Source organism: Lathyrus oleraceus, chromosome 4, assembly GCF_024323335.1.
Source record: "Lathyrus oleraceus cultivar Zhongwan6 chromosome 4, CAAS_Psat_ZW6_1.0, whole genome shotgun sequence".
Taxonomy (NCBI): domain Eukaryota; kingdom Viridiplantae; phylum Streptophyta; class Magnoliopsida; order Fabales; family Fabaceae; genus Lathyrus; species Lathyrus oleraceus.
The window spans coordinates 181,170,295-181,178,999 of NC_066582.1; positions in this window are offsets into that span (position 1 = coordinate 181,170,295).

An 8,705-nucleotide genomic window follows, 5' to 3' on the forward strand; every position below is an offset into this window, starting at 1 on the left:
ATTATGTCGGCATCCGAACCAAAACACACTCAAAAGGGCAAACATGGAGCCCGACAACCAATTGATGGAATTATGTCAGCATCCGAACCCAAAACACACAACAGCATGCAACAATCAAACAAACAAACAACAACATGCTAAGGAGTCGGGGACTCGAGCCTAGCATTTGTCAAACAACGCACACAATAAAAGAAAAAGGCGCCCGGAGAGGTCTCGCACGACCTCCTGCCTACATACCTTGTCTGGAACAAGGATCAGGGCGATGTAGTTCCCCTACGCAGGGATACAGAACTAGCCTAACCAGATAACAGAGGGAGACACAACACTAGGGAGACTACGACTCGAGCCTAGATGTTGTCATGCAAAGTCGTCCCTAAGTTAAGGTTTCTATCCTACTTGCATAAGCAAGCCTATCCTAACCAGGAAAGAAGCAAGCACACAAGCAAACATCAAATGAGAACAAGCATCTCAAACAAGCATGTCAATCAGATATCCACATAGCACACGCTATAACCAAACAAGGGGGCTCAATCAATAGGTTTGACTGCCTCAGCAAGTCATCTGTACAGGCTGTTTTTGCTCTTAACCTTGCCATTGCGAGGCTAAGGTGAAGCAGATGAAAGGATGAAGTGAGGATAAGACCTCACAGCTCTGATCCCTGACCAGGGAGAGCTTCTGACAAATGAGCATGGGTCCAGAATGGGGGAACCCTTCTATACTCAGAGACTCTGACACAATGTGCACTGCACAAGATCTTGGGCTTGGATCTCAATGCTACAACCATGTAATGGGAGCAAGGAGAAGACTCAACTGAATAGTGGGGGATAGATTGCATATCCCTACCTTCCACCAATTGCCTTGATTAAGGACTTTACCTGCTTAGGCACAATATTAAACAATCACAAACATTGCCTCTTAAGGAGGACTTCAGACAGTTTGCCCGGTCAAATAACAGACCGGGTCTCCAGACTACATGAAGTTAGGAAGTTATACCTCAATGCAAGTTGCTTAAGCAAAGCAAAGCAAAAGTTCACAAGGAACTGAGCAACTAAAAGTACCTGGAAACAGTCAAACACAGTTAGTACTCAGACAGACAAAAATAAACAGCAAGTATTAATCAGTCAGACTATACAAACTAATGCACAACAAAGGCAAGCTATGAGCTCAAGCCCAAACTTCACAACCTACAAAACAAAGTTATGTTAGTGTACAATCATCAAACAACATCAATTGAATTGACTTGGATCATTCTCCATTCACATTGCACCTTTTCATCCTGAAAAATCAATCAAATGTTAGCAACTAGACCACTAGGCCAAGCCTAGGGTCCAAAGGCAAGAAAAATTCCTAAACAGCAAGGTATCTCTAACCAAACTCAAATTAATGTCAAACAAGAGCCAACACAATTAGTCCCATGTTCATATCATTCATTATATTCATTCCATGCACAAAACAAGGCAAACTTGTTCAAATGAAGCACCAAACATTCAAACAGAACTATTGCATTCAAATCCATATCACAACAATTCTAAAAATTCTCAAATAATTTACACCTAAACAGGGGATATTCCAGGTCCAGCATGTAAAATTTTAGCCTAATTGGACCAAGGGAACTATGTCAATGAAAATCAACAAAAACAGACACAATTACATGCTCCAAATCACAACATCAACACATGCTTCCACTTCAAAAATTCACAACTCAATGAAAACAATAAAGAAATGAGTAGGACCAAAACAGGGATGTCCTATCATGTGTCTATTACAAGCATACCAAATTTCATGATCATTCAATACCATATGAGCATTTCACATTAAATCTACCAACCTATGTCACATGAACTTGCAATTTTGACCAACAGAGATGAAAAATAGCAATCAATTTGAAAATGCCACATAAAATTCCACAAAAATTCACATAGCGTCCTGACATGTTAATGAAACATCATGCAAAATTTCACATTATTCCAACAAGTATAGGTCACTCAAAAAAATCCAGCAAGTTGACATAATGAGGTGTGACACAAATTGTCACACCTAGGTTCCAGAATTCATATCTCAATGACCAGGTATCAAAAACTCATGAAATTTACATGTAAATAAGCGTCAACCAGTCCACAATCATCACAAAAATTTTCAGACATTTATTAGCAACCATGAGCATTTCACAAAGGAATTGGTAGAATGTATCAAAATATAGCACATGTTAAAGAACCCTAGGTCAAACTCACTTTCTACCATGCACAACCTCAACCAATAGGTCAAATAAATCCTAGAGTCAAAAAGAAAGTCAACACAAAAAATCCTATATTTTTCTGAATTTTTTATGATTTTTTATGAATTTTTTAAAGTCATTATGAATTTTTTAACAATTTTATGAATTAATCTAATCAATTAAAATTATCCAGTGGCATTCTGGTAATTATGAGCGCGGGGGAGGGAAACAAGTTATTTGAATTTTCAAACGGATTTGTGGATCAAACTCACTTCCATCATCGTTTTCATCTCAAAAATTACCAGAAACTCAAGAACATCAAGATCCATGAACTAACACCAAAATGAGCAAGCGTATAACCGCTGTACTCGTCTAAGAACATAGAACACGAATATCAACTTAATTTTGCCTAAAAGTTCCTAAATCATCTGAATCGATCAACCTAGGGTTTTGTATCAAAACTTCCAATCCAGATTTCGCACGCTACAGTTCATCATTTCTAAAACCAAAAGCATCACTACATTCTACGTGAAACGTACTACACAAAGCACATGCCAATCGAGCAAATCGTGACATTCGAAATTTTGACATACCTGATGTGCAGTGCTGTTCTTGATGAGCTTTTCGTGATTCCACCTCAAACAGTTGAAGAAGGACAATAAGGAAGATGAATAGAAGAGCTATATTCAACTGCAGTAGCTCCTAGCACGCGAAATCTTCAAATGCCATGAACGATGCAACTTTGAACAGTCGTGTTTTGGTGCGATTTGAATGATGAAATGCTCCAACAGATGTAGAAGATGATGAGGCAAGATTAATGCAACAAGAATTTCGCAAATTGAGCCAAAACTCAAGAAGTTTGATGAGTTTTTGGTTTTGTGTTCTTGAAGAAATTTTGAGAGAATGAAGAGTTTTCAGATCTGATTTTGGGAAGTGTGAGTTTCTGTTATGATTAGAATGTGATTAGGTTTATATATGAGTGCTTAATCACCACTTAACCATGCTAATTAACCAAATTGAATGATTAGTGAAATGGTTAATTTTCAAGAAAGGGACAAAATGGTACTTTCACACATAAGCCAATGCCAGCTCATTGACAGCTCACACACTCTCAAAATGACATGTGTGAGCTGTTGCAACTTGTTTCACTCTCATTGGATGCATATTTCTCATTTTCACTATGTGGTTGCATTTTGTCCATTTTTGCAATTTCATTTTACAAGTCAAATTCCAAACCACAAGGCCTAGGCATGAAATGATGATTCCAACAAGTTTCAAATACCATTTGTGAGGTGTTGCAAAGATCCCCACTCAAAAATTCCAATTATTTCACAAGTTGGACAATTTTGCCCCTGGTCCATTTAACTGTCCAGTTGAAATTTGACTTTTTGCACTGGCCACTTTTGAGAAAATCCAATTATGCACCATGAAAGTACATGTCAAATGGAGTTTGTGCATATAAAGAACTTGCAATTTGGACAAACCATGTGGAGATTATGGCCTCCTGATTATGGGTCATTTCTGAAATTCACTGAGCCCTAATTTTCCAACCATGCATTGGATTTTCAAGTTCTTGGACTTTTTGGAAAGGTGAGGTCAAGCTCTTCAACTTCCATGTTGGACAAAATTCCATTTGAAGCTTGTAGGATGAAGTTATTTTGAGGGGAAAAAGTTTCCATTTTGGGCAGCTGAAATTACAGGTCACCTGCTATTTTTGGAAACATTCTGTCTGACCTCCAAATCTTCAACCTTGGTCTTTGATATGTCAAATGAGACTCATATGGACATGAATGAGGCCTTTCAAACCATTTCCCACCTTCCAATCCATAAAATCGGGCACAGTTGACCACAGTTGACTTTCTAGGGTTTCTGGTTGACTGAACAATGACTGGTGATTTCTGAGCATCCAACCTTTGGCCAAACCACTTCAAAATGATCCTTGGACCATATGAGCTTGATAAATCAACCCTAGGGCCTTGTCCCAATGAAAATGGCACTCCCTTGCTTGATTGACTGATTCTCCTGATCAGTCTGACCCAATCCATCAATTGAGCTTGCTCTTGGGCAAATGGACAATGCAATGTTATGCAGTGGACATTGTTAATGCTATGACCTAATATGAAATGAATGTAAACAATGGTAGGGTGCAAATTTGAGGTGCTACAGCTGCCCCTATTCAATCAACTGGGAACCCGAATGGATGAGAGCAACGGCTGTCAGACTTTCAGGGTAAACAGGGATTGAATACCAAGAACCGTAGAAATTTGCACACTACTGGGATTTGTCTTTCTTGTTTTTTTTTCCAGAGGTACAAGCACATCCAAACATCGACACACGATGAATGGGAACAGAAATCATCTCAACTAGATGCCAGCGGACAACTAGGAAAAACTCAACGTTTACCAAGACCAACGGAGAGGTAAGTCAACTCTACTGGGGATAACCAGGAAAGGATACAACCATACGTCAGCGGACGCAATGGGAAAAACTCAACGTTTACCAAAACCAACGGAGAGGTAACCAATCATTAATGAATGAATGGAAAGAGAGATACAACCATACGTCAGCGGACGTAATAGGAAAAACTCAACGTTTACCAAGACCAACGGAGAGGTAACCAGACATCATAGGATGAATGGGAAGAGAGATACAACCATACGTCAGCGAACGTAATGGGGAAAAACTCAACGTTTACCAAGACCAACGGAGAGGTAACCAGACATCATAGGATGAATGGGAAGAGAGATACAACCATACGTCAGCGGACGTAATGGGGAAAAACTCAACGTTTACCAAGACCAACGGAGAGGTAACCAGACATCATAGGATGAATGGGAAGACTCGACCAGACGTCATCGGACGAAAGGGAGAAGCTCGACGTTTATCGACACCAACGGAGAAGGAGACCAGACATCATCGGATGAATGGGAAGACTCGACCAGACGTCATAGGACGAAAGGGAGAAGCTCGACGTTTATCGACACCAACGGAGAAGGAGAAAACTCAACCAGACATCATAGGATGAAAGGGAGACTCAACGTTTATCGACACCAACGGAGAAGGAGAAAACTCAACCAGACGCCAACGGACGAAAGGGAGACTCAACCAGACGTCATCGGACGAAAGGGAGAAGGAGAAAACTCAGCCAGACGTCATAGGACGAAAGGGAGAAGGAGAAAGCCACTTCACGAGGGAAAGGCACCACAACCGGAAACCGAATAGGACGTCTACTGGGAATTCTGGTTGGGAAATCAACCAGACATTAATGAATGAATGGGAATAGGGTACACAATCAGACGTCATCGGACGAATGAGAAAAACACAACGTTTATCGAAACCAACGGGGAGGTAAATCCACTTGGGGAAGGGTACAACTATACGCCATAGGACGCATAGGAAAAACTCGACGTTTATCGACACCAACGGAGAGGAGTAATCTTCTGGGGAGGATCATCTGGTATTACCAAATGATCTGCGGGGAATAAGCAACCATACGTCATCAGACGTATAGGAAAAACTCGACTTTTATCGACACCAACGGAGAGGAGAAATCTTCTGGGGACGACCCTGTGGGGAAAGATATCAACTGTACGCCAACGGACGCATAGGAAAAACTCGACGTTTATCGACACCAACGGAGAGGAGTAACTTCACTAGGGAAGGGACGACGTTACGAACATCGAAAGATGATGTTTACAGACACCAAAGAATACCAGACACTACGCATGACTGGGAAAGCACCGAAAGATGGTGTTTACCGACACCAAAGAAGACCAGACACTTACGCATGACTGGAAATCACCGAAAGACGGTGTTTACCGACACCAAAGAAATAACACACGCGGGTGCTGACAGGCTACTGAAATTTACCAAATGACAGGGCGAGACTTGACACTTGCAGGGGGTCTCATTGGGGGAGAAACAGGCTTTCTTTTCACCAACGGATGAGGAAATAAACCTCTGTGGGGATTATTAATCCTGAATGCTGTCAGGAGCAACTGTAGCAAACGTGCCGTACAGGTTGAACAAACATCCGCCTCTGCCGGGGAGATGGTCTGATTGGGTTTTGAACACATGAATGCATATGTTTGAATTTTTCTATGGCGTAATGCTCCACATTGAATGGAAATGCTACGCATTTTGAGGATGCAATGATTACTACATGCAAAATGTAAATGCACCCTGGTTACGGAGCCAAAAGATCAGGTACTCCAACTTTGCGGGGAGACCCCTCATCTAGGAATGCTTTGCGGAGAAAGCACCGACCTCTCACTCATGCTGGAGAAACAAAACTGTTGCCGGGAATAGGATAGACTTCGCTGGGAATATCCTTCATAGGATCCAATCCACCCGGGGACTCCGCTTGGGAAACACTCAATACTCCGCTGGGGAAGATAACACCAAGCAACTCTTCGGGGATGACACTCGTTGAGGAGTAACAAGATCACCTTACTGGGGAATGATGTACCACTTCGCTGGGGGAAGACTTAACCAAACATCTGTAGGACCACTCTGCTTTGGGGAATAACTTCTACTCCACTGGGGACGACCCACACAATCCCTAGGTAGACTAAACTCAGCTGGGGATGCCAATACTGATCTGCCACGGGAACTCAACCAATCCACAAGTAGGATGAACTCTGCTGGAGAAATATTTCTTCGAAACCCGCTCCACTCGGGGAACTTGCTGAAGAACAAACCCACACCATTCTGCTGAGGAGAACAACTCTGGTGGGGATGATAACACATCATATCATACTGGAGATAGACCTTCACAACCCTGCTGGCAGAAGTACTCACGACCGTGCTGGGGATAACATATCACAAACCCAACTGCTGGGGAACAACATTCTCATGACAAACTCCGCCGGGGGAACTCCTGGGGAAACGTCTGCCAGGCACTCATTGGGGATCTCATCTGGGGGAAATCTGCCAACACAGGCCTGCTGGGGATATGCAGTCCTTAGATCTGCTGAGGAAAGAAGGCACTACCCACAGACCTCTGCAAGGGAACACAGCTCTGACAGCTCTCAAACTTGCTCCGAGAAGGTCCTGCTGGAGAAACGACACAGAAGGTGACCTGTAAGACAGCACAACACAATGCCCCAGGGGTACATGGACAAGATATGCTCAAGTGTCCTCAACATTCAAAATGATTTTCAAATGTTTTATCCTTCTGCAAGTTATTGTTAAGCCTTCATGTTTTATTATATGCAATGTTTATCAAAAATTCGGACGTTTTTGCAAACAAAACAGTAAAAATAAAAACAAGAGAGCTATTTATCTGAATAACGACTTTTATTGATTGAAAATGTGCCTGAAAAGGCGAATACATTGGGAAGCAATTCCTAGAAAGAGGTAATTGCGCACAAAAGGAAAATAAACTATCCTAATGGCAATGTGAATACGGCATCCACTATTTCCCAATTCTGTTATAACTCACAGATCATCAGTTCTCCTCCCAACTCCTTGCTTTCTGAGAAGACTGACTGGACCGATCACATCTTTCGAGATGGCAGACGAATGAAGCGCGATGAAGTACAAACAACTCAGACTGTAGTCTTCGCTTTAATCCCTCTTTTGGCTGGATCGCCCTTTCGGGTTTTCAATCCACCGGGATACCCATTTTTGCCTAAGTCGCCCTTGCGGGTTTTCGACTTACCAGGTGTACAAATTCTTTTCATTTTATTCCCTAATTTTTGCCCGAACCTTTTCTTTCTGTTTTTTGGTTCGCCGGGATGCCCCTTTTTGCCTGGACTCTTTTATTCTTTTTATCCAGCGGGTCAATTTATGCGAAGTATTTTTTGACTACATCTGAGTTAACAGGGGACGGAAAATCTTCACCATCCATTGTTGTAAGCATCAAGGCTCCACCGGAGAAGACCTTCTTCACAACATATGGACCTTCGTAATTAGGAGTCCACTTGCCCCTGTTATCTGTACCGGGAGGAAGGATCCTCTTCAAAACTAGATCACCAGTCTGAAATGTCCGAGGACGCACTTTCTGATCAAAGGCCCGCTTCATCCTTCTCTGATACAACTGCCCATGGCACACAGCTGCTAGCCGTCTCTCTTCGATAAGGCTCAACTCATTAAACCTTGTACGAATCCACTCGGCTTCGTCCAGCTTGACATCCAATAATACCCTCAGAGAAAGGATCTCCACTTCAACGGGTAGGACTGCTTCCATACCATACACAAGGGAGTACGGGGTTGCCCCGGTCGACGTACGCACTGAGGTACGGTACCCATGCAAAGCGAAAGGCAGCATCTCGTGCCAATCCTTGTACGTAACGACCATCTTCTGCACAATCTTCTTGATATTCTTGTTAGCTGCCTCTACAGCACCGTTCATCTTCGGTCTGTAAGGAGAAGAATTGTGATGTTCAATCTTGAAATCTCTGCAAAGTTCTTTCATCATCTTATTATTGAGATTTGAACCATTGTCAGTGATGATTCTCTCAGGAACTCCATAACAACATATGATTTC